Below are 25679 nucleotides of genomic sequence, written 5' to 3' on the forward strand. Positions count from 1 at the left end.
CAGCAACAATTAGACTTGATGAGTAAACCAAAGCACAGGCCTCAAACTTGCCACATCTCACAAACAGTCAAGCAAAAGCCTTTGTTCACATGTTAAAGACTAATTCTTTCATAAAAATTTCTATTTTATTTCTCCACTTATTAAACATTGTAAAGCAAGATCATGGGTAAAAACAGCATATGCCTCCCACAATAGACATGTATTGCCCTGGTAGTACCAGGGAGAAGGAAGAAACACATGGTCCCCTGGCTTATACTAAGTGGGTCATAGGTAATAGCTATAGCCCAGCACTTTACAAATATCTTCTCAAAACCCTCTAGTAAGGGCTGTCATTTTGCCTCATGAAGTTGAGGAAAGAATCAGGCTCAGAGAGGTTAGGTGACTTCTCCAGGGATACACAGAGAGAGGTGGCAAAACTGAGATTACAACTCAGATCAAGCTGTGAAATCTCCTCTCAGGAAAAAAAAAAAAAAAAAAAAGTAAAAATAAAAAAATCCTCTCATAGGAAAGAAGCAAGATGCACTTCTGGGTAAAGCAGAAAGGTTTACTGAGGGTGCTGGTTCTTCTTAACACCCTCCCCTCACACTTAGATCACTGGAGCGAAGAGTAGAGGACTGGAAGGGAATCTGATGCAACATGCAGGCCCATTCTTTCCTGTTAAGCCATTTCTCCAGACCCCATTGTCTTATTTGGCACTTTTAACAAGTATTCATCCCCTCTGGACATTAGTCTGGCAATATATAAAAAAGAGCAAAAAAATCTGCTCATATACTTTGACCCAATCTTCCCACTTTTAGAATAGACCCCAAGGAAACATGCAAAAGAGAAAGAAAGAAAAAAAAAAAAAAGCAAATAGCACAAAGATGTTTATCGTAACATCATTCATAACAGTGGAAAAATGGGACATGACCCAATACCCAAATTGGGAAAAGGTTATGTAAACTGTGGTACATTAAGACAATGGAATGTTATGTTGCTATTAAAAGGAATTAAGTTTACAGATTCCTTTTATACCTCAAAATGCACATGCACGATAATGTTAAAAGAGAAGAATCCAAAAGAAAATGAACACACTGGCTACAAACTAATCAGTGTGCATGCTCAATGATAGGAATTAGAAGAGAACGGTGCTACAAATAGCTGGTGCTCTATATTTATAGTGTTCCCCCCACCTTAAAGTCCACAGTACTTTTGGTATGGGGAAAGAAAGTGGGAGGGGAAAAAAAGATTCATCATTCCTTTTTATTTATGGTGAGGAGAGGGGATTTCCTAATCCGAAGGCTCAGTGTGCAACGGCAATATAACATGTCTGTAAGGAGAACCAAGTCTATGCTCACCCACCTAATGGAGACTCAATATTCCAAGCAAGGAGGGGGTGCCTGGCCGACACTCATGGGCCAAGTCTCAATAATTACAGTTCTAGGCACTGTATTCCAGAGGATATTGACAAACTGGACTTTATTTCAAGTTGCTTAACAGGATGTGATGTGACTAAAGACCAAGGCATATAAAAAAAAAAGCTTGAAAATCCCAAGGTTGTCTCACCAGCAGCAGGAAAACCTATCAGAGAACCAAGAAGTCTCCTGTAGCCCCTGGGAAGCATTTTTTGTGGGCTTGTCTGGGTTTGGGAATCACCAAGAGCCGTGGACAGAAATTATGGAAGAGCAGAGTTCAAGTTAGGAGTAGAGTCATTCAAAAGAGGCATGAGTTCCACACAGCCAGATGTATGTGAGCCAAGTGTGTCAGGTTCCATTACGTAACTAATAGTCTGTGTTTCCATGACCATCCAATTTTACTTTTGCCAACTTAAGTGGGTTTATTCTTCAACCAGGAGACAGACAAAGTTGCTCTGATCCATAAAGCTCCGAGGGGAAAGCTTCTAGTAAATACGGCATACATATATTAAGATAATCCTACTGACACACTATCAGTGGATCTTTCGTTTTGAGTTGTTTTCCTCATGAGTGTTTGTAAAATGATATTGTGATGTAACTATCAGTGGATCTTTCGTTTTGAGTTGTTTTCCTCATGAGTGTTTGTAAAATGATATTGTGATGTACTACAGACAGCCCAGACATACAACCAGTTGAATTCATGGTTTTCAGTGAAAAGTTAATGGTCCTGAATTGAACATTGACCTTATTAATCAAGCAAATAATTATCAATCACTGATTTATGTCTTTTGAACGCTATACGAGGCCCACCAAGGTATGCAAAAAAGTATTAGCCATAATCTCTGCCTTCCAAAAACTTATGCTAACATAATATTCTAGAGCAGTGGCTTCCATACTTTTTTGAGAATTGCTTTTGGTAAAAAATTTGAATGTGTACCCCCAATGTATGTATGTTAGCGTATAAATTTATACATGAACTAGTGTCAAAACATAGTTAATATTTATAAAGCTTTTTTTTTCTTTTCTGTAGATTAAAAGCAGAAATTCTCATATTTTCTTCCCAAACTCTTGGATCATTTTGCCTGCCAACCTTCTCCAAACCCTCAGTGTGAGTACATACTCTGGAGACCAAAGATCTTGCCAACTGAGAGGTAAGTCTGTTAATATCAGACAAGCTGCAACAGAAGCAAACACATTGGGATTTAAGAGAAAGGAAATACCCAATAAATACCAACAGAGTTGAGGTTTGAGCAACTTTTCACAAACCAGTTTAAAAGTGTGGCCAGCAAAATTTTTATAATCTCTCTCTATAAAACCCCAATATGCAAATAGACCAAACAACAGAACAACCAAGTAACTGAATAACTGGTCGCTATGGCATGCGCTGACAACGGGGCGGGAGTGGGGGGGGGGGGGGAAACGTGGACCATTCGGCAGCAGAGCACGGAACGTGGCAGGCATTGGCCGCAGTGGGATGGTAGAGCAGGTGAGTGGGGCCACCAGACCAAGGCGGGGCACTGGTTACTGTCATTGGGGCGAGCCTCTGATGGTTACTGAAAATTCTTTGGTCCTGCTAGGCGCTTGCATCTGCTGCCAGCACCAGAGCTGCTACTTGTACCTGCTGCTGGTGCCCAGCCCTGGACCAAATCGCTCTGTGCAGTCAGCGAGTGTGAGTAATGGATACTAGCCCCAATCGCCTCTCAGGGCTTCTCCACCTCCTCCTGCTCCTGAGGGGCAATCAGGGCCAGCAGCCACCTCTCGCACCCGCTGCCAGTGACAGCCCTGCTCACACCTGCTGCCCTCACTGGAGCTGCCACTTGCACCCACTGCTGGCGCCGACCCCACTCACACCTGCAGCCAGCACCGGAGTCCAGCGCCAGTCCCAATAGCTTGGCACCATCAGTGGATGTGAGCGGCTTCTGCCAGTCCCAATCACCCCTGAGAGCTTCTCCACCTCTCCCTGCTTCTGAGGGACGATTAGGGCAGTAGCCACTGCTTGCACCACTGCTGGCACCGGCCCCAATCACTCCACACCATCAGCGGGTGTGAGCAGGGCTGGCACCATCAGCACATGGGAGTGATGGCTGTGGGAGTGGGGCTGTGGTGGACAGGGGACCAGGGTCTGTGGCAGAAGGGGCTGGGTGGGAGTGTGGGGATAGGCTGAGACCTTCCCCTGTGCCCTCTGTAGCCTCATGGCCCACAGTTCCTTTCAAGGGGAAATAAAGTGGGGGGGGGGGGGAAGAGATTCATCAAGAAGAAACTGGTTTGGCTCAGTGGATAGAGTGTCGGCCTGTGGACTGAAGGGTCCTGGGTTCAATTCCCGTCAAGGGCATGTACCTTGGTTGCGGCACATCCCCGATAGGGGGTGTGCAGGAGGCAGCTGGTCAATGTTTCTCTCTCATCACCGTTTCTAGCTCTCTATCCCTCTTCCTTCCTCTCTGTAAAAAATCAATTATTTATATATATATATATATATATATATATATATATATATATATATATATATATAAAAGATTCATCAAATTGTACAAATTTGTGCACTGGGCCCCTAGTAAAATATATGCCACTTTATGACAAACACATTGAAAACAAAAAAATAAGGGCTCTCACCGTTGAATTTCAGTAGTGCTAGCACTTAATGACTGATTCACTTATTAATTCAATATTTACCAAGAACTTAGTAAGTACCATTTAGGCACTGTGTGCTATGCATTGGGAATGCAGTAGAAAGAAAAAAGCCAGAGGAGCTTGTGAGATTAAACACAAGTGTATAAGACAGAAAATACAAATGCAGGCAAACAAACATCTAACTACAAATTGTGATCTGTGCCATGAAGTAAATGAACAAGGTGCTGTGATAGAGGGAGGTGGCTACTTCAGATAAAGTGCTCAGGACAGGCATCTCAGGGAAATGATACCTAGCCCAAGAGCTGAAGACTGAGAGACAGTGTCATAGGAAAAGGAGGAAGACACAAATAGCACCCTGCTCTGCTCAACATAAAGCATGATACCCGACTCCCTACCATCAGATGCCCTTTGACACCATCATGTATATTTAAATATTTTTAAATTTATTTTTTTAGAGAAAGAGGAAGGAGAGGGGGAGAGAAAAACATCCATTGGCTGCCTTCTGCCCCCTGGCCCCACAGGATCAATCCTCCAATCTGGGCATGTGCCATGAGCAGGAATAGCCTACAACTTCTCGGTACACAGGATGACACCCAAACAAGCCACACCAGACAGGGCACCCATTGTGTATATTTAGAATGTTCTCTACTGAGCCTAGAGCAGAGCTTTGCTCATTTTAGGGGCTCACTGCACTGAGTGAACAGACATCTGACTCGAAGAAGAGCTTTCCTATGATTGGGCGATTGATATCGCATTCAGTGCGGCACATCTGCTCTCCTGTCCCGGTCCAGGCTTCATGGCAACTGTGACAGATGACACAAGGGAAGAAAACTTCACATCTATAGACAAGTCACTCACTTGTTCTGCCAAGGATGAGCCCTGTTAGCTCAGCAGGGTTACTGTAATCCATTCCTGGACATAACAAAAACCACTGTGGGGATTTGTTCTGGAGTTGTTAAAATTCCCAGCAAGGGCGCCTGCTTTGTTTCAAAATGTAAGATGCTAGAATGAGCACATTGTAGGGCCATGCTCACGGCAGACGCTAATGTATGGTAGGTAGGTTGGATTTATGATGCAGTATCATCTGGGAATCCAATCTGTCCATTAGGTTGAGCTAAGTACCAGCAGGAATGTGGGGAAGAGTGGTGCTGAAGTGAGGAAGCAGATAAGTGGTGATGGTGCCGTAAGTGAATCCAGCTGGGCCGGCAGGTCCCTCGGTGGCAACCCCACACTGGGCAGCCTGGCCTAGCAGTCTGCAGACTCACTTAACCCTCAGAAATCTGAAATTCAAAACACCAGCCCTTTGCTGTTTCATTTCACTTGCTTTTTATATGCACTCACATGACAAGAAAGCTTGAAGAAAAATCACCCAGACGCACTTTAGATTAAATATTAGAACTGTATGTCTGCCCTTGAACTCAAACTTGTCTTAACTTCTAGGGTCTTGTGGAAGACCCAGCGAAACCATAGCTCTCGGAGGTACAATTAACACTTGTTTCGGTTCTGAATCACTCCAAAGACAAACAGTTAGGAGGAAAGTACCTTGATTCTGTTTATAGATAACATTGAAGCCAGTAAAAATTGGGCATTAAAATAGCCTTACAAGAGAAAGATGTCTTTGTGTTGGAACCAGGAATAGCAGAGATACATTTAATATAAAAACGTTGTCATCTTAACTTCAAAGCAACGTGAAGAACAGTACATGGTACCATAAGAATGTAATCGGAGCCATTTTCAGCCATCATCTACAAATCTAAAACAGGTAGCAGCCAAATGTGCCTAAATGCAACAAAGGAAGAGAAATGTCGTGCAGACAATGTAGATGAATTTTGATACCCAGCAAAAATAGACAAATGACAGAGACAAGGAACTGAGGCAAGGAACCAGTGACAGATACAGTCAAATAACTTGTTACCTTTAAATATTTTTTAAAATATATTTTTGAAAATATTTTTTCTCTGTCAGGGCATATGCCTGGGTTTCAGCTCAATCCCCAGTGGGGGGACGGGGTGCATGCAGGAGGCAGTGGATCAGTGATTCTCTTTCATCATAGATGTTTCTCTCTCTCTCCCCCCCCCCCTCACTCGCTTCCTCTTTGAAATCAACAAAAAAATATTTTTTAAAAAATAGGGGAAGGCTGTGAACTGTTGTATCATGATTTGCAACACATTTAACAAAACCTCTCATGGTCTCCTCTTAGCCAAAAGGTAATACATGGGCTCCATGGGCGGGAAGCAGGCTCCACGGTTAATAAAACCAGCTGAGTGGGTTGGCCCTGCATGAGCCTGTGGAGCGAGGCCCCCGGGTGGGGAGGAGGGTACACAGCCTGTGAAGGGTGCTTAGTCCTGAAGAGTTTTGTCAGTCTCCAAAGGGAAACACGGAAGACCAGTTTGTCAGGTTTATAACTGACCCCATGTCAGAAGGGACTGCTGGCATGTTGGAGGGTGCCACACAGGCGTCCACTCACCACCTGCAGGAGCTGCTGTGAGCTTCTATTTCCTTCTCTGAGCCTCCGTAAAATGAGAATACCTGAGAGAGGCTTTGTGAAGATTAAACTGCACAATGTAAGTGAAAGACCCAGGAGAGAGCTTTAATACATGTAGGTTTCCTTCTAGTTTTATCTTGATAGCTGAGATTGACAGCTTAAAAATCCAAAACATAAAATACAATAGCACCAATACATACCTTATCTTAAAGTAAACTAAGGCAGGCCATGGGAGAATTAACCTAAGGTGCACTTTGATTAAAAACAATTTTTTTAAAACTATGGGAATTTTATAATAGGCTACAAGTTCACTGTGAAGAGTTCGGTTTGAAAAAGATAGACACAATCTGAAGATATAGGACTAGTGGTCTGGTGTGGAGTAGAGCTAATGGTTACATTTGCAACCAGGCAGAATTTGCTCCATAAAATGTTTGTGATTGAAATTAGTTTCCTAGTGACGTTGTGGCACCTCCATCAGCTCTCCAAGCAGAGGTGGTACTCTTGTGTCCAAGGTCTGTACGGTCTCTCCTGGACACCTGGGAGTCCTCACTCCTGGGTTTCTCTTCTATAGAGGCTTTGGTCTTCCCGGCAGCCTGGGCTGTGCCTTGAGTGCAGCCTAGCAGCCTGGATTTGCAGAAGGAAGCTCCTCCCACTGGAAACCTGATCTGGTCGCCAGGTAACTCTAAGTTACCAACCAAGGTCAGGCAGCAGGAAACAGGCAGAGAGCAAGTCCCTCTGGGAAGGCATGTGTCCCTAAACCTCCACTCACCTTCAACCCATGCTGGGGTGAAATCAAGTACTCAGTTAATGCCATCAGAGCTCATCCACTATCCTATATTTGACAACACTGTGGTGGTCACCAGTTCGAGCTTCTGTAGATTTATTAAGTGATAAAACTGATTATCTCTTAAGAATGAAGCATTCAATCATTTAAACGTTTTATTTAGGTGGTCCTTTCCTTTCTTCTCCACCAGCTAAAAGTATTGTGAAGCTGCATAGCTTAGTCTCATAAATTCATATCAGAAAGGACCCCAGAGTCATTCCTAGGACCTAATTATTTAAAAAAGTCATATTGATGCAGATCACATACTTTTCAAAGTTTCTTGTTTACAAAAGCAAGTTATCGCTGCCTGAGTCATGTTTACAATGAACACAGGCAAAAGGACAGTATCAAATTTAAATAAAAGCAGCAGACCGAGTTGGTTCTGAACAGAAAGAAATTTTTTAAACATTCACAAATATAGATACTCAAGTCTGTTTTCTTAAGTCTTATCTACAACCAAATTTAGTACATGTCAAAGTTAGTTATTAAAAAACAAAACCATTTTTAGTTATGAGTATAAAAATGAATCTGCTTTTTTTCCTGACCAAAAAAAAAGGGAAACATTCTCACAAATTTTAAAGTGATCAAGAACAACCAAATGGACTTTTAGGGAGTTTTCCAAAATTAAAAGAAAGGAGGAAGTGAGCTTATGGTAAATAGGAGAAAATCTGGTACCTGAATGAATTCTGTCTAAATATATAAAAAGGTTAGATTAGCAAAAATCAAAAGTCCCAGCATGCCTCGTGGACTCAGACTTGCTACTAAAATATTGGGTCGGCAGCTAAGTAATTGCGGATTTTTTAAAGAAAATCAAAGACAATTTTTTCATGGAACTAAATAACTTTATTCTTTAATGTATTGCCCATTTTGATCAATGACCTTTTGCCATCTTTCAGGCAGCATCATAATCCCACGTTCAAAAAACTTCTGGTTTTTATTAGCAAAAAACTGAATCAGGTACGATTTGACATCATCATCATTATTGAAATTTTTACCATTCAAGGAGTTTTGTAAAGATCGAAACAAAAAGTAATCAGATGGTGCAAGGTCAGGACTATATGGTGGATGTGGCAAAACATCCCAACCAAGCTCCATTAATTTTTGCCAAGTGACCAAAGATGTGTGTGGCCTTGCATTGTCATGATGGAATACAACACCTTTTCAATTTGTCAATTCGGGCCACTTTTCTTCAACTGCATTGTTTAATTTCGTTAGTTGTTCAATGTAGACATCAGAATTGATCGTTCGGTTGGGTGGTAAGAGTTCAAAGTAGACAATTCCTTTGTAATCCCACCAAACTGATAACAAAACCTTCTTTTGATGAATATCAGCTTTTGATGTTGTTTGAGTTGGTTCACCTGGCCTGCTCCACGATCTTTTCCGCTTGATATTGTTGTAAACAACCCATTTTTCCTCGCCAGTTATCAGTCGTTTTAAAAATGGATCATTTTCATTACGTTTCTTTAGCAAATCGCAGCTGCTAATGCGTTGCGTTAACTGTGATTCTTTCAGTTCGTGAAGAACCCATGTATCGAGTTTTTGAACATAGCCAAGTTGTTTTAAGTGATTTTCAATGCATGTATGTGATACATGAAGCTTCTCTGCAATCTCACGTGTTGTACTGTGACAGTCCGAATTGATTATTGCTTTGATTAGGGCGTCATCAACTTCAACTGGACGACCAGAGCGTCTTTCATCTTTGAGTGAAAAATTACCAGAACGAAATTTGGCAAACCAATTTTGACACTGCCGTTCTTTTAAGGCTTCGTCACCATAAACAGCACATAACTTTTTATGAGCTTGTGATGCGTTTTTCCCTTGCGGAAATAAAAAAGCAAAATATGACGAAAATGTTCCTTTTGATTTTCCATTTTTCAACGAACTCCAAACAAAAACTACAAAACAGATCAAAAAACTTTTTTTACTGATTAACAGCTGAGTAGCCAACTATCAAATACAAAATGTGTTTTACATTTGTACTACGTCTGCAAACCTAAAAATTCAACTGAAGCCATATATGTGTGAAACCCGCAATTACTTAGCTGCCGACCCAATATATGGATAAGTGATCATTTGTTATACAATTTGTATGGTAATAAACGCAATATTCATGTTAGGACACATTAAGAGTACAAGCTTTTCAAGCAAGAGTATTATAAATGTCTATTGTTAGAAGTTGTTATCAGTAATTTTGAACCTCAGCTCTTCTCTTGTCAGGCAGGCTTTACACTGAGCAGAGTTTCCAGGTTAAGTAAATACTTGAAACATTCTTTTAGCTGCCTTTAGCACGAGACTCCTTGAATGAATTAACCTGCTTAGTGCAGCTGACACTCAAGTGTCCACTGGCTGGCAGTGCTGACCCCTGGGTTCGGGGAGGTGGAAAGATACCCAGATACCCTCCCAAAACAGCTGGCCTGTCTGTGGAGCAGCCACTGTCTTCAGGACACTTCACTACTCTGGCCCCTTTTCAGCTCCAGCCATCTCCCTCAACGGGAAATTGCTTGTGAACTAATCTCTCTCTAGTCCTCTGGGTTGCCTTTTTCCTCAAACTTCTGGTTGCCTGGGGTTCTTCCTTCCTTTATTCTGAGATCTATTGCCTTTATTCCTTCTCCGCTTCTAGTTAGCTCTCTGATTTAAAATGTAAATATTGAATGTAACATGACTTCTCAGTGCCGTTTAGAAGGGCTCTAGGAGCTAAATATCCCCCTACAACAACAGCAAAGTGTGGGGTGGAGTAAGGTGGGGTGGGGGAGCAGTTCAGGGAGTAAATCTAGTGTGGATATACCTAATGTTATGGGGGTAAACCTATAAGAGGTGCAATTTGACTTCTACAAGAATCTACTAAAACAATATTTTTTATTTAAAAAATCAAATGGTATTTTATTATGTGGATGTTGTATATACATCAAATTAATAAATGGGACGGCATTAACCCATTTGTGTCCCAATTATGTTAGTAATCCTTGCATTTCACTGGGGCCAGTTTCAAATTTGCATCACTGCCTAAGCTTCATAGTAGATATTTCCATTTCTAAAACTCTTGGGCTATGTAAATAAATGAGATCATTCTATTTTTTTAAGTGAAAAAAAAAAAAAAGTAACAACAACCACAGTATATGTAGATCAAATCAAGGACACAGATAGAAAATCTGATGGAAGGGATGAAAGAGAAACAGGAATTGACAGTGATGCTACACACTCCAACCTAGGCAACCGGGAGAATTCATGAGCTCACATGTGAGGACAGATGTTATAATCTATAAAACATAAACTAATGTCCATGGTGGGTACCAGTGCAGAGAAACCAGCTGAGTAGGAAAAACCGGGAAAAGTGGGAGAGGTAGGAGAAAGAGTCATGAGTTCAGTTTGAGAAATTCCCATCTTATAGAGTGAGATACTTAAGCAGAGATGTACCAAAAATAATTACAGATTTCTAATTGAACACTGAGCAACCTGGAAACAGAAATTTAGGAGTCATCCACATAGAGGCACTGCATGAGACTTTGCATGGCTAGGCAGTGTGTGTAGAGGAGTGTCCTCAATGACGATAATCCTATGATTTTCGAAATGTATATATTTTCATTGCTTTTTCCTCTGGTATGTAGCCAGTTATATCTTTTCTATGTCTGTCTTTTGTTTTGTTTTGTTTTAACTTACGCACCCCCCAAGGGTGTGAATGTGTCTGTCTAACTCACTTTGAGTAGCATCCAGTTCAATATCACTAGCAAGTGGGCTCTTACTGTGCACACTCCTTATCTAGATATGAGTTGGTTCGGTCTGAGCTTGGGGGAGGGAAGGTCCAGCTCCGGGACATGGAGCTTGGATCTTAGAGTGAGTGAAGAGACAGGGCGAAGAAGCCAAGTCAAAGCCAGCACCACTGCGAAGGTCCCCGGAGGGGGTGGAATGCTGGTAGAAGACCACCAGAGGGCAAACCGAGCAAGACAGAAGGGGAGCGCAGAGGTTTTATGAGGAAGAGGGAAATGTCTAACATGACCGTTTCCCCTACCTCCCTTTCCCATTGCACATTCCTGTTCTTGCAGAAGCTCTGACACAGTTTCTTCATAGTTATCCAGAATTGCAGGCTTTGGAGTATGCAGCCAGACACATACCTTCCCATGTGAAACTTCATCCTTGCTTACAGTCCTTGGTAGTTTTTACTATCTTTGAAGAACTTCGGAGTATATAACCCCACCTCACAAGCAGGGATGTGTCAGAAGTCCCCCTCCTTGGCCTGTCCTGGAACCCTTGCAGGACTACCCCAGCCCTCCCGCAATGTGACTGTATGAAAGCGGTGTCTACTGGGTGTCTGCAATTCAAGGGCCTCCCCCTGGCTGTACCTGGTTCCTCACACCATTCTCTTCATTCCACCAGGCCAGACCTCACTCCCGTCTACAGTTTCTTGCTTTCCTCGCAGCCCAGTATCTTCTGCCTTGGTATCCTGATTGTGTTTGCATCTTTCTTCTTTGACCCAGCACTTTCTCAGAAAACCATGCCTCAGGGGAAATGCTTGACCTGGCCCAGAAACCTCTGCACTTCCTGCAAGTAGGCCCTGCCCAGCGTGTCCCAGAAACAGAGCTGGACAGTCTGGTGTTTGTCCACACCCTTGGTTCTGGCCCGTGAATTCCACATTTCCAACAGGACTGCCGCCACATCTTCTACTATGGAGATGAGTGAAACCCTCACAGAATATCTCTGATCACTAGCAAAAAATATAATAAACTATAACTCAAATGAGTCAATAAAAACATTTTTTGTGTGAATATGCAGCTTTTGGATTATATTTCCTTTTTTTTGCATAAAATTAGAACCAGTTGCTTTGTTTACAGAAAAGGCTTTGCTTTGCCAAGCAAATTGGCAGAGGATGTTCTTGCAATAAAAGGACAACATCCTAATATCTTTCCCTAGCTCTAACCTATAAAATGCAGCCTCTGTTGCATTTCCAAACATCAGGGAATTATAACTTCCTCCCATCACCACCAATGCTGCTACAGACAGAAAGAGAAGAGCCAACATCTTTATTAATTCTTTGAATAAATTGTTACTGTGCACATGTTAAGTGCTGGAAATTGAGCGAGGCATTATGAGAGTTACAGTTGCATGGAAACTGTGATCCCTGGCCCACGGGGACTCACAGACTATCTGGGGAGATAAGAATGTACAGTTAGCCACGCTACTATGCAGTGTGCCCTTAATGTAATTTGTGTGAGTGGTGGTAATCTCAAGAGCCATAGGGTTTCAGAGGAAGGAGAGAACATTTCTGGCTTTACAGAAGAAGGTCAAGTTGAGCTAGGCTTTGGCTCATTCAGTATATATTTATTGGGTATCTTTGAAGACTGGGTACTGTGCTAATCGTTAGGGAACACATGAGTGGGCAAAACATAGATGGCCCATGGTTCTCTGAGAACCTAAAAGGGAAACAGACATTCATCAAATGATCACACATTCATATAATGATAACTCATGGTGAGTTGAATGGAAGAAATAGAGGGAGCTAGGAAAGTACAAAAGAGGGTCTGTGGAAGGGATGTGGCAGCTGAGGTCTATACATGAGTAGCATTAACTATGGGGGGAAAAGTAAAAAGAAAGGAGAAGGGAGTGAGCATGACAGTCAAAGGAAACGGCATATGCAAAGCTCGAGGTAGGAGTAAGCATGGCAACTTAAAACAATTTAAATGCCCCACATAGATGGAGCAAAATCGATAAGGAAGAAGGAAGAACAAAACAAGATCCCAGAGCCTGAACAAAACAAGATCACACAGGGCCTGGCTAGGTAAGGACTTTGGTCTTATCCCCCCAAACAACGAGAATCTTTCTACAGAGAGAATTTAGAAAGATAAGACAGCCACATTTGTCTATTAAAAACACTCTCTGGTCACATTGTGGGTAACGATGCTTATAGGTCTCCTGAGCAGGTGCAGGAGAGCAAACAGGCAATTACACCAATCCAGGCAATACATGATGGTGACACTGGAGAAGAGAAGCAGGTGGATTAGGGAGACACAGGGGAGCGAAAGCTGGTATCCATTCTTAACCATAGAGGGTGACACCGTAGAAGCCTTTCTCCTCAATCCGTTTCCTTCCTATGAAAAGAGTTTGTCTAAGCTCTTCTTCCTCTGGGAGTGAACTGCCACAGAGAGCAAGAGGTCTCTTCAGCTCCGTCTGGCAGGGACAGGGCAGAAACACTGCTCAGGACTGGGTGGGCCAGTGGGTCTGCTTTCCACTGTGGTTTGGATGTCAGGCCCATGTGGCCCACACACTGAATTAGGTCCTTATCCCTTCTTTATCAGAAATGCCACCGTGAAGTTTTCAGTATCTGGGTCTCCATATTTACTCTATTTTATTCCTCAAATTTTTATAATCTGCGCAAAGAAGAGAGATGCTATTTATGAGGGAATCCTTTGAGACTCCTAACACACTGGATGTGGGAATTCCTTCATGGATGAGTAAGATTTTGATAGAAATGGAAGGAAATGCACTACAGGTGTGAGGAAAGCAAAAAGAAAGGAGTAGCCCTAGCTGGTTTGGCTCAGTGGATAGAGTGTTGGCTTGTGGACTGAAGAGTCCCAGGTTCAATTCTGGTCAAGAGCACATGCCCTGGTTTTGGGCTTGATTCCAAGTAGGAGGCAGCCAATCACTGATTCTCTCATCATTGATGCTTCTATCTCTTTTTCCATTTCCCTTCCTCTCTGAAATCAATGAAAATGTATAAATAAAAAAGAAAAGCAAAGAAGAAAGGAAGGGAGGAAGGGAGGGAGGGAGGGAGGGAGGGAGGGAGGGAGGGAGGGAGAGAGAGAGAGAGAGAGAGAGAGAGAGAGAGAGAGAGAGAGAGAGAGAGAGAGAGAAAAAGAAAAGAAAAGAAAAGAAAAGAAAGAAAAGAAAAAAAAAAAGAAAAGAAAAGAAGCAAAATGGAAGAAAACTATAATATTCAAAGCCTGAGTGTGGAAAACTGAAAGAACCAGTCTGGCTAGAGATAAAAGGTCTGTATGATGAAGTTGCCAACATCAGGCTCAAAAGATGGGTTCCAATAAGATTATGGAAAGTTCAAAGGGACATACTAAAGATTTTAGATTTTAAACTACAACCAAAGGAAAGTGACTCTAAGGTTTTCAAGTAGGTGGCGTGAGCTAAACAACTTGTGTTATGTAGGATAAATTGGAACATGGAAATCAGTTAGGAGGTTGTTACAAGGCCCTGAACTAGTGTGGGAATGATTTAAAAAAAAAAAAAAAATGGAGATGTGAAGGAAAAATTAACAGGTCTTCCTTGGAAGAGCAGATGTGATGGGTGATAGATAAGAAGAATTCAAGACGGCATTAGGATTTGCAGTCTAAACTGTCTAACAACTTTTGCATTATTGTATAGTTATCCAACAAAATAGCATATTTCTTTAAAATATTACTTATATAGCCCTGGCTTAATATGTCTCAGTTGGTTAGAGCATCGTCTCATATACTGAAAGGTTTCTGGTCAGGGCACATATCCAGGTTGCAGGTTTGATCACAGTCGGGGTGTGTGTGGGAGGCAACCAAATGATCTCTCTCTCTCTCTCTCTCTCTCTTCTCTCTCTCTCTCTCTTTCTCTCTCTCTTTCTCTCTCTCTCCTCTCAAATTAATAAGCATAGCCTCAGGCTTGGACTAAAAAAAATACTATATAATATGTGAAAATACTTTTTACAATGTCTATTATGAGTATAGTTCAGTAAAAATAGTATGCAGTAGGGGGAAAAAATCACTAAATAAATGAACAAAAACTTCAAATGAGATTATCACCAGGCAATAGAATTTTATGTGGTAATTCTTACCTCTTTTACCTATTTCAAAAAATATTCTAAAATGAATATATTAATTTTATAATTATAAAAATTTTTTAAACTTTTTAAAAAGAAAAAGCATAGTTTAAAAAACTAAGTCCATATTCCTTTTTTTTTATTAGTGAGTAAAATAAAATTCTTTTTCCATTTTCAACAATAGTATGTTCTTTTTATGTCTTGGAAGTACTAGTGTGATTTAAAAGACTGATAAGTGAACATATATTCTTTTTTTATCTTTATTGTTCAGATTATTACAGATGTCCCTTCCTCCCCCCAATAGTCATAAAATATAATTCCCTGAAGAATGAGAAAATTGTAAGCCTTGAAATAAGTTTTTAACTAATATAAAAAAATTAGTCATGGCCCGGCCAGTGTGGCTCAATAGTTGAACATCAACATGTGAACTACAAGGTCATGGTTTGATATCCTGAAGGGACACATGCCTTGTTTAGGCTAGGTTCCCAGTGGGAGGTTGTGAGAGAGATGGTCCAGCAATAATTCTCTCTCATCATAATTCTGTCTTTTTCTCCCTCTCCCTTCCTCTCTAAAATCAATAAAAAAAAAATCTTAATTTGTCATGTATATCTACCAAAGCTTCATTGTTTAGTTATGTAAAGACACACAGTTCTCTGATGCAGTGAAATTGACAAAAAATTTAATAATAAACAGCAAGAGGTTTCACTAACTTAGGCAATAACCCAACCAGAAAGGTTTTGAAATGGTTAAAATGTTACAGTGAGCTGAAGACAGAGTCAGTGCAGGAAGTTCAAGGCTGACTTGAATCTGAGTCACTCCCTCTGTAGATTGGTGATGTGACCAAGGGGACCCTGGGAGGGAGCTGGCTGAGAGGTGGGGGAAAGTTGATGACTCAGTCAAGCTGAGACTCCGGTGTAATTAGATAAATCCTTATCGTAAATGGAGATCATGAATCTGCGATCTGGTCTACATGAGATTTTAGTTCTACCTCTGGCTCTGTCCTGGGTCAAAATTCGCCAATTATTTGTATGAATCCCATGACAATTTTACAGGGATCCAAATAATGCCTCTTACTTTTTAATATCCCTATTTAGCCATTAGATTTTGATGGATTGATTTTAATATTTAATATTGATCATATTCTATATTTTAGACCAAGGAGCACGAAACGATTATGCAGTTAATGAGTTTTATCTTTATATATAATACAATGAACAGTGTTTTTATTTAAATTGGGCAAGCGTTAACCATCATACCCAGAAAATTTTTTAAAACCTTCTCCATGCTCTATGGCGCAGGACAAAGTTTCATGGTAGCTCTGAAGAATGAAAAGAAAGAATGAGGATAGACTTGGGGGAAGTCAGAGAGACTAAGATGGGGCTAACTCATGGCTACTGCTTCACAAGAAGGTAGTCTTGGCTGTGGAGTGGGGTGGGCTGGGGTGGGTACCTCTTCCACAAAAGCGCTGTAATCTGAGGAGGTGCTGAGCAGATCAGATCTCCTAGCCCCCACATATCTTTCCTGTAGATTTATCAGTGCCTGAGGTTCTCCTGTTACAATTTCCCCTGCAGTCTTGAAAGCTAATCACGTTTACGGTTCTGCTTTGAAGATTACACAGCACCTCTGGGAACACTTATTTGCTAATACCTCAGAGCAGGTGCTCTGACCAGTGGATGAGATTGACTGGGGGACCTTCAGTGGAAGAGGCAGCATTAATGATAGAGCTTAGTTTTCAGAGGTTTTTTGTTTTTAAATATATGTTTATTGATTTCAGAGAGGAAAGGAGAGGGAGGGAGGGAAGGAAGGAAGGAGAGGAGAGAGAGAGAGAGAGAGAGAGAGAGAGAGAGAGAGAGAGAGAGAGAGAGAGAGAGAGAGAGAGAGAGAGAGGGAGAGAGACATCAGTTAAGAGAGAGAATCATTAATTGGCTGCTCCTGCACTAGAGGATCAAGCCCACAACCCGGGCATGTGCCCTGACTTGGAATTGAACCATGACCTCTTGGTTCATAGGTCAATATTCAACCACTGACCATTGCAGCCAGGCCAGAGTTTAAATCCTGCCTTTGCCTGAGACTAGCTGAGAGTGACCGGAAGGGGGTGGGGGGGTTGGGGAGGGAGACAGGTTATTTTTTCTGAGCCTCATTTTCTTCATCTATAAAATAAGGATGATAGTATTTACCTTGAAGGGCAGCTGCAAGGAGAAAATATATGTAAGACACGTAATCACGACAGACAGTACGTATTTCAGGACAACCAGCTCTGTCAGCAGGGAGCTGTCAGCTCCTGACTGAGCATAAGCACCTCCCGCAGCCCCGTGTGCATCTCCAGTGGAAACTCTAATCTACCGTGTTTCCCCGAAAATAAGACAGACCTACTTACAGGTTTCCTTCTGAGTGAAATATAAGGCATCCCCCGAAAATAAGCCCCCCCACCTCCCCCCACCCCCCCACCCCCAGCAAAACATGAGAGATTTGGTCCACTGACTCCAAAAGAAATGGAGTCACAAGAAATTCACCTGGAAATTCAGGAATTGGATTGTTATGATGATGTTGACATGATTGGAGAAGATGATGACATGATTGTCATTGAATAAACGAGTAAATTCTTGATACTGTAGGATTCACAGTTTGTCTGGTTTGTGTTGACAACTACCGTACTACTGTACCATATACAGGTAATAAATTTCCTTTATTTTCATTTAACAATAAATGTGTACCGTATTCTTCTTCATGGAAAAATAAGACATCCTCTGAAAATAAGACCTAGCACATCTTTGGGAGCAAAAATTAATATAAGACACTGTCTTATTTTCGGGGAAACAGGGTAGATGTCCCAAAGCCTGGCACTGTGGGGATTTGTTTGTTTCATCAGGGGCTCTGATTCAGGAAGTGTAAGAGGCTTAGAGGTCAAAAGGACAGATTCTGGAGTCAGTTTACTTAGGTTCACATTCCAGCTCCCGGGCTTACTAGTGTGTCTGTGGGCATGTTACTTACCCTCTCTGCACCTCCGCCTCTTCACCTATAAAATCAGAATAACAGCACCATACCTCACAAAGTGATTCATGGAGTGGTTATTATTCATAAGCATGAGGTAGAGCCTAGGATCTGATCTTTTAAAAGAGGCTCATCCCGCGTGGCGCAGTGGTTGAGCGACGACCTATGAACCAGCAGGTCACGTTCGATTCCCAGTCAGGGCACATGCTCCGACCTATGAACCAGCAGGTCACGTTCGATTCCCAGTCAGGGCACATGCTCAGGTTTAGGGCTCAATCTCCAGTGCGGGGCCTATAGGAGACAGCCAGTCAATGATTCTCTCTCATCATTGATGTTTCTCTCTCTCTCTCTCTCTCTCTCTCTCTCTCTCTCTCTCTCTCTCTCTCTCTCTCTCTCTCTCTCCCCCTCTCTCCCTTCCTCTGTGAAGTAAAAATATATATATATATATTTTTAAAAAGGCAGCTGGACTGGGGAATCACTTTGCTATAAAGCTATTTCTAATTAGCTTCCAACCATTGTCCTTTAATGCAATTTTAGAAGTAGAAACAGAAGATTCAGGGACATGAAGAATAATTTTTGGCAAATAACTGAACAAGGAAGATGAAAATTAGGAGACATTGCTTTTTGATCATGCTTTATATGGTTATATTAATGAAGCATTGGACAACTTTCAAGGTAAACCATTTACCTAAAGAAGCACAAAGTCAAAAGATTGGCAGGAGAAGTTAAAACTACAGGATTGCACATGACAAATCAAAAGTAAATGGATTATTACCAGAAATGTTTAAAACTGCTTGAGGCTGAAGCCGGTTTGGCTCGGTGGTAGAGCGTCGGCCTGTGGACTGAAAGGTCCCAGGTTCGATTCCGGTCAAGGGCATGTACATTGGTTTCGGGCACATCCCTGGTGGGGGGTGTGCAGGAGGCAGCTGGTTGATGTTTCTCTCTCATCGATGTTTCTAGTTCTCTCTCTCTCTCTCTCTCTCTCTCTTCCTCTCTGTAAAAAAATCAATAAAATATATTTTTTAAAAAAAACTGCTTGAGTTGTACACTGAAAGTTAGGGGAATAAGATATACACACCTTAAAATGAAGAGAATTGCATCAAATTAGGTCCATATGCATTTAGAACTCAATACCTGTGTACTACAAATAGACCAGCAGCTCTAAGAATCAGAAACTGAATGTAGGTCACACACTCAGAGGGAATTCCAGTTCTTTTAACAACTTAGTATGTTACTCATACTGCAAAGTTCAGAGGTGCCCCCGGGAATTTCTTACAGCTTCTGTCTTCCTTGTTGTTCTTAATTGCCCTAAAATTCCTTTCTATTTCTATTATATACTGTCATTTACTCTTCAAGGAATTGTATTTTTTTTTTTTTATTTTTTTTTATATTTTATTGATTTTGTACAGAGAGGAAGGGAGAGAGATAGTTAGAAACATCGATGAGAGAGAATCATCGATCAGCTGCCTCTTGCACACCCCCTACTGGGGATATGCCCGCAACCAAGGTACATGCCCTTGACCGGAATCGAACCCGGGACCCTTCAGTCCCCAAGCCGATGCTCTATCCATTGAGCCAAACCGGTCTTGGCTCTTCAAGGAATTGTAAAATCATCCCTATTTACACATTTTATATGGAAATTTTTATTGATAATTATAGATATCCATAGTTGTAAGAAATAATAACAGAGACTCCAGGTTCCCCTGTGGTAACATTTTGTAAAATCCTATATAATAAAAGTATTGTATAATATGCTAAGTACCTGACCATTCATTAAACTGTTGGTTCAACCATTCCACCAGTTATTATAGCGCACACTGACCACCAGGAGGCAGATGCTCTGACTGGTCGGTTAGCATGCTGCTGGGGTCCGGCCTATTGGGACTGGGCTAGAGAGGCCGCACACGCCCTAGAGCCCTTCCACAGTCCCTCCCCAGCCAGCTAGCCCCCAGAGTCCCCAATCAGGAGTTGGAGAGATAGCCCCGATTGGCCCCAATCACAGGCCAGGCTGAGGTGCCCCACCGGTGAATAAATTCATACACTGGGCCTCTAGGTAAAGTATAATATCATAACCAGGTTATTGGCATGGCTACAATCCACCAATCTCATTCAAATTTCCCTGGTTTTACTAATACTCATTTGTGTACATGTATGTGTGAGTTCTTACAGTTTGATCACTTGTGTAGACTTAAGTGTCCACTGTCAGAGTTAAGAGACTGAATATTCCAACACCTTAAGGTTCCCCCTCCTGTTGCCCCATTAAGCCACAACGACCTCCTTCTTGCCCACTTTACCCCCAGCTCCAAGGTCCTGGCCCTGACATCCATCTTTTGTCCATTTCTAAAATTTTGTCATTAAAAATAAGTTACATCAATGGAATCATATAGCATGCAACCTTTTTGTGAGTGGCTTTTTTAACTCAGTATAATTCCCTGGAGTTTCATCCAAGTTATCCTATTATCCATAGTTCATTATTTCTATTGCTGAGGATGAATATTCCACAATTTCTCTGACCATTAACTTGTTGAGGACATCTAGACTGATTCCAGTTTTTGCCTATTACAAATAAGGTCTCTCTGAGCATTCAGGAATAAATTTTTCTGTGAATGTAAGTTTTGGGGATAAATGCCCGTGTGTGTAATTGATGGGTCATTTGATAGTTGCATGTTTAGTTTTCTAAGAAACTGCTAAACTCTTTTCCAGACTGGCTGTGCACTTTTATATTCCCATTAGCAATATCTGAGTGATCCAGTTTCTCTGTATCCTCACAAGCATTTTGCGTGGAGACTTTTTAACTTTACATATCCTGATAAATGTAGTGATATTTCATTGTGGTTTCAATTTGCATTTCCCTGAGGTTTAATGATAATAAATTTATTTTCATGTATTTATTTGCCATCAGAATATCCTCATCATTGAAATAGCTATTCATGTCTTTTGCCTATTTCTTAACTATTTTGGTTCATTACTGCTGAACTTTGCAAGATCTTTTATTATTATTATTATTATTATTATTATTATTATATTTTAGTTCTTTATGTAGTCCTTTATCCTCTATATGGTTTGCTAATATTCCTATTCATTCCCAATTTGCAGCTTATCTTTTCATTCTCCTAAGAGGGTCCTTTGTGGAGGAAGTGTTTTCAATTTTGATGAAGCTCAATTTATCAACATTTCCTTTTATGGCTCATATTTTGTGTCGAGTCTAAGAACGCATTGCCTAGCCCTAGATCATGGATATTTTCTCCCATGTTTTATTTTTAAAAATACTTTAGTTTTCCATTTTACATTAAATCAGTGACCCATCTTGAGTTAACTTTTGTATAGGTAGATGTAAGGTTTAGGTCAAGGTTTATTTTTCACTTATGGGTGGCCAATTGCTTCAGTATCATTTGTTGAAAAGCTAATTTTCCTTCAATGAATTGTCCTTGCATCTTTGCCAAAAGCCAGCTGAGTGTATTTCTGGAATCTTTACTCTGTTCCATTGCTGAATGTGTCTATCTCTCTGCCAATGCCACACCATCTTGATTACTGTAGCCATGTAGTAAGTAAGCCTTAACGTGGAGTAGAATGATTCATACCACTTTGTCCCCCCAGCTTCCTCAGACTCTGAACAGAGGCAGAGAGTCTTGGCCTGTGGGAAAAGGGGCTTCCCAGACCAGACCACTTGCTGAAGCTGGGTTCTTTTGTCTCCCAGCCTCATGGCTTTCCCAACATTTCATCATACATCCCTCAGTAAGGGTTATCTGAAAATTATAGATTTATTGAAGGTTAGGTTGGAGGAGACCTTAAGCAGCAATTATTTCGGATTTCCCAAACCATGCTCCTTTGAAGAGCTGGTATAGATATGCATGATTCCGTAATAAACAACTTTTTTAAATTCTGTATTCCTCTCTTGCAGATTTACAGCTCACACTGTATATTCAAGGTTCTGAGAAGTCTTGCTATAGGGAGACCCTCTTACTGTTGTTTAATCTAGGGTCCCCAAACTAATCTGATGACACAATTTTTTTGTTGTTGTCACAAAATATCTATAACATATCTTAGAACTAGCATCCTGAAGAACAAAAACTGCTGATCAGCCCATTTTCTAGATGAGGGGACTTGGGTTGAGAAAAGTTAAGATGTAAGCAAAGTCACAGGACTAGTTAGTGGTACAGCTGGGTCTAAAAAACACATTTCCCAGTATGGTCAGCATGGTTCAGTGGTTGAGTATCGACCTATGAATCAGGAGGTCACGGTTCGATTCCCGGTCAGGTGCATGCCCTGGTTGAGAGCTTGATCCCCACTGTGAGACATGCAGGAGGCAGCCAATCATTGATTCTCTCTCATTGATGTTTCTATCTCTTTCTCCCTTTCCCTTCCTTTCTGAAATCACTAAAAGTATATTTAAAAAGTAAAAATAAATAAAAACCATGTTTCCCAAATTACTGATGACCCAGTGTTCTGTGAATCTTTCCACACCACTGACTATGAGTCAGGCCCTCAGGCTGCTGAAAAACAACAGGAAATTGTTTTTGAAAATATTTCTACACATGTAAGTTTTTATAACACATATGTGGGATAAAAGAAGGATATTAAAAAAGACACCCATCATTCAGCTTAAGGAGTAGATTATTATCAAAACCTTTGAAACCCTTATACACTTCTACTCAATTATATCACCCCATGTTTATCACTACTTGTTTTTCTTTATTATATATGTATATATACAATTATATTTTGCCAATTTTAAGCCTTTAGTTAATGGTAATACTATAGTATTCTCCTGCAATTTACAAAGTTTTGCTTGTTCATGTTGTGAGATTTATCCATGATTAGTGTAGCTATAACTCAGTCATTGTTGTACAGAATTCCATTGTGTGAATATATTATAACTTCTTTATTCATTCTCCCATCAATTGGGTTGCTTCCCTTCTCATGTTGGTTTGTCATAAGCAATGTTGTATGAATGGTCTTACTTGTACACACATGTGTTAGCATGTGGGCTAGAGTTTCTCTAGGGTATAACCTCGGAGAGAAAGTGCTGCGTTATAAGACATACTCATCTCAGTTTTATTTATTATATTACCAGATAATATTATATGAAATGGTGGTTCAATTTATAATTTACATTCTCACCAGCACTGTATGAGGCATTCTTCATTATTAAATTTTTTTCCAAGAAGAAAGTTTTGCAAAGAACGAAACAAATGGTAATCGGAAGGGGCAATATCAGGAGAATATGCAGGTTGAGGGAGAACTTCCCATTCCAACTGGCGCAACTTGGTAACATTATCTTGCCAGGCACTTAAAAAAAAAACCAAAACCCAAACCTTATATTATTGAAAATTTCAAACATATAAAAGAAATAAGCCATCCTTTAACTTCAACACTTACCAACTCATGGCCAGTCTTCCATGAGCCATCTTGGAGTATTTTAAAGCTAATCCCAGATACAATATCACTTCACCTGTAAAAATTTCAGAATAAGCCCCGGCATATGTGTGACTCAGTTGGTAGAGTGTCCCCCTATGCACCAAGAGGTCACTAGTTCAATTCCCGGTCAGGGAACATGCCCGAGTTTCAGGCTCAGTCCCCAGTAGGGTATGTGCAGGAGGCAGCCAACCAGTGTTTTTATCTCTCTCTCACATTCCTCTCTCTCTCTCTCCCTCTCAAAAAAATTTTAAAAAATTAAATTAAATTAATAAAAACATAAAATAAATAAATAATAAAACTGGGAGCTGTCAGCAGCCATGTCCTGACATCTGAACAAAGCTGGTCTGTAAGAGTGTTATCATTGTAATTAGCTAGTTAATGTTAATAATAGGAAAATAGCAAAGGGGAGGCCACACATTATAAGCATGGTCATTTGGGCAGCTTCACCAGGAAGCTATAGCTTCACACTGTCCCCAGGGAACCACCGGTCCACTTTCTGTATATCATGGAGGAAGGGATGGAGCAAAGAGGGAGATGGTCTGGGCACATGAAGTTGGGGTGATATAGGGAAGGTGCTTGCCTGTCAGTCTAGCCTGGAGAACAATGGATTGGCTAGGGGGTGAACCCCATCAGAAGCATGTGATATCTTGGAAAGCTAAAATTCCCAAAGAGTTCCTTCTCTCTTGTTTGCTCTCCTGTCTTCTCTGTTCACTCTTACTCTCTTTTACTCCGCGACCTGCACTCACCCATGCATTCGTCTGTTCTCTCCATAGCCATGTGGCCTTAAGCAGCCTCATGGCGCTTGGCCATGCAGAAGCCACATGCAATGAACTGCAGCTGGGGACTTAAGCTCAGCTAGCCAGATGCTGGACTGGACTGAACTTTAATATGGAGCAGAAATTCTGGGAAGTGGCTTTACTTCTGGCTCTGCTGAAGAAAAGATTGAACTTCTTCCTTAATTCTGGCTCTGCTGAAGAAAAGATTGGGTAGACAGAGATGAAACATTGGAGGGGAACCCCCTTAATTTATATCATAATTAAAGCTTTCCATGAAACCTTATCCTTCTGTGGGGGCCTCAGGAAATTCTTTTATTCATGGTAACCCAAGAACTCTACTTCTACAAGAGGAATGAGTTGACACAGAGAAGCAGAGACATTACTTATTTTTTGTGCTTTCTATATAGTGTTTTTTTAAATTTTTTAAAATAAATTTTTATTGTTCAGATTATTACAGTTGTTCCTCTTCCCCCCCTCCCCCAGAGCTCCTCTCCACCCAGTTCCCACCCCACCCATACCCATGTCCTTACCCCCCCACACACACTGTCCTCATCCATAGGTGTATGATTTTTGTCCAATCTCTTCCCAACCCCCCCTTACACCACTTTACCCCAAGATTATCAGTCCACTCTCTTTCTATGGCCCTGTTTCTATTATATTCACTAGTTTATTCTGTTCATCGGATTTTTTATTCATTTGATTTTTAGATTCACTTGTTGTAGATATATATTTGTTCATAATTTTTATCTTTACCTTTTTCTCCTTTTCCTCTTCTTAAAGAATACCTTTCAGCATTTCATATAATACTGGTTTGCTGGTGATAAACTCCTTTAGCTTTTTCTTGTCTGTGAAGCTCTTTATCTGACCTTCAATTCTGAATGATACCTGTGCTGGGTAGAATAATCTTGGTTATAGGTTCTTGCTGTCCATGACTTTGAATATTTCTTGCCACTCACTTCTGGCCTGCATAGTTTCTGTTGATAAATCAGCTGACAATCGTATGGGTGCTCCCTTGTAGGTAACTAACTGTTTTTCTCTTGCTGCTTTTACTATTCTCTTTGTCTTTTGCTTTTGGCATTTTAATTATGATGTGTCTTGGTGTGGTCCTCTTTGGATTCCTTTTGTTTGGGGTTCTTTGTGCTTCCAGAACTTGTAAGTCTATTTCCTTCACCAGGTAAGGGAAGTTTTCTGTCATTATATCTTCAAATAGGTTTTCAATATCTTGCTCTTTGTCTTCTTCTGGCACCCCAGTAATTTGGATGTTGGTATGCTTGATGTTGTCCCAGAGGCTCCTTACAATCTCTTCATATTTTTGGATTCTTTTTTTCTTTTTTCTTTTCCAGTTGGGTGTTTTTTGCTTCTTTTTATTTCAAATCTT

At 40.9% G+C, this 25679-nt stretch overlaps 1 protein-coding gene across 1 annotated transcript in view; it reads right to left on the reverse strand.

Moving 5' to 3' along the window:
• The window catches only part of MBOAT4 (membrane bound ghrelin O-acyltransferase MBOAT4), a 117632-nt gene extending 99697 nt beyond the window's left edge, over nucleotides 1-17935 (reverse strand). Inside the window, exon 1 of the mRNA XM_084877053.1 lies at nucleotides 17877-17935. The gene's annotated coding sequence lies outside the window, so the exon portion shown is untranslated. The remainder of the gene's footprint in view (nucleotides 1-17876) is intronic.
• Nucleotides 17936-25679: the final 7744 nt, after the last annotated feature.

This window comes from Pipistrellus hanaki (genome assembly GCF_964339955.1).
Source record: "Pipistrellus hanaki genome assembly, chromosome: 3".
Taxonomy (NCBI): domain Eukaryota; kingdom Metazoa; phylum Chordata; class Mammalia; order Chiroptera; family Vespertilionidae; genus Pipistrellus; species Pipistrellus hanaki.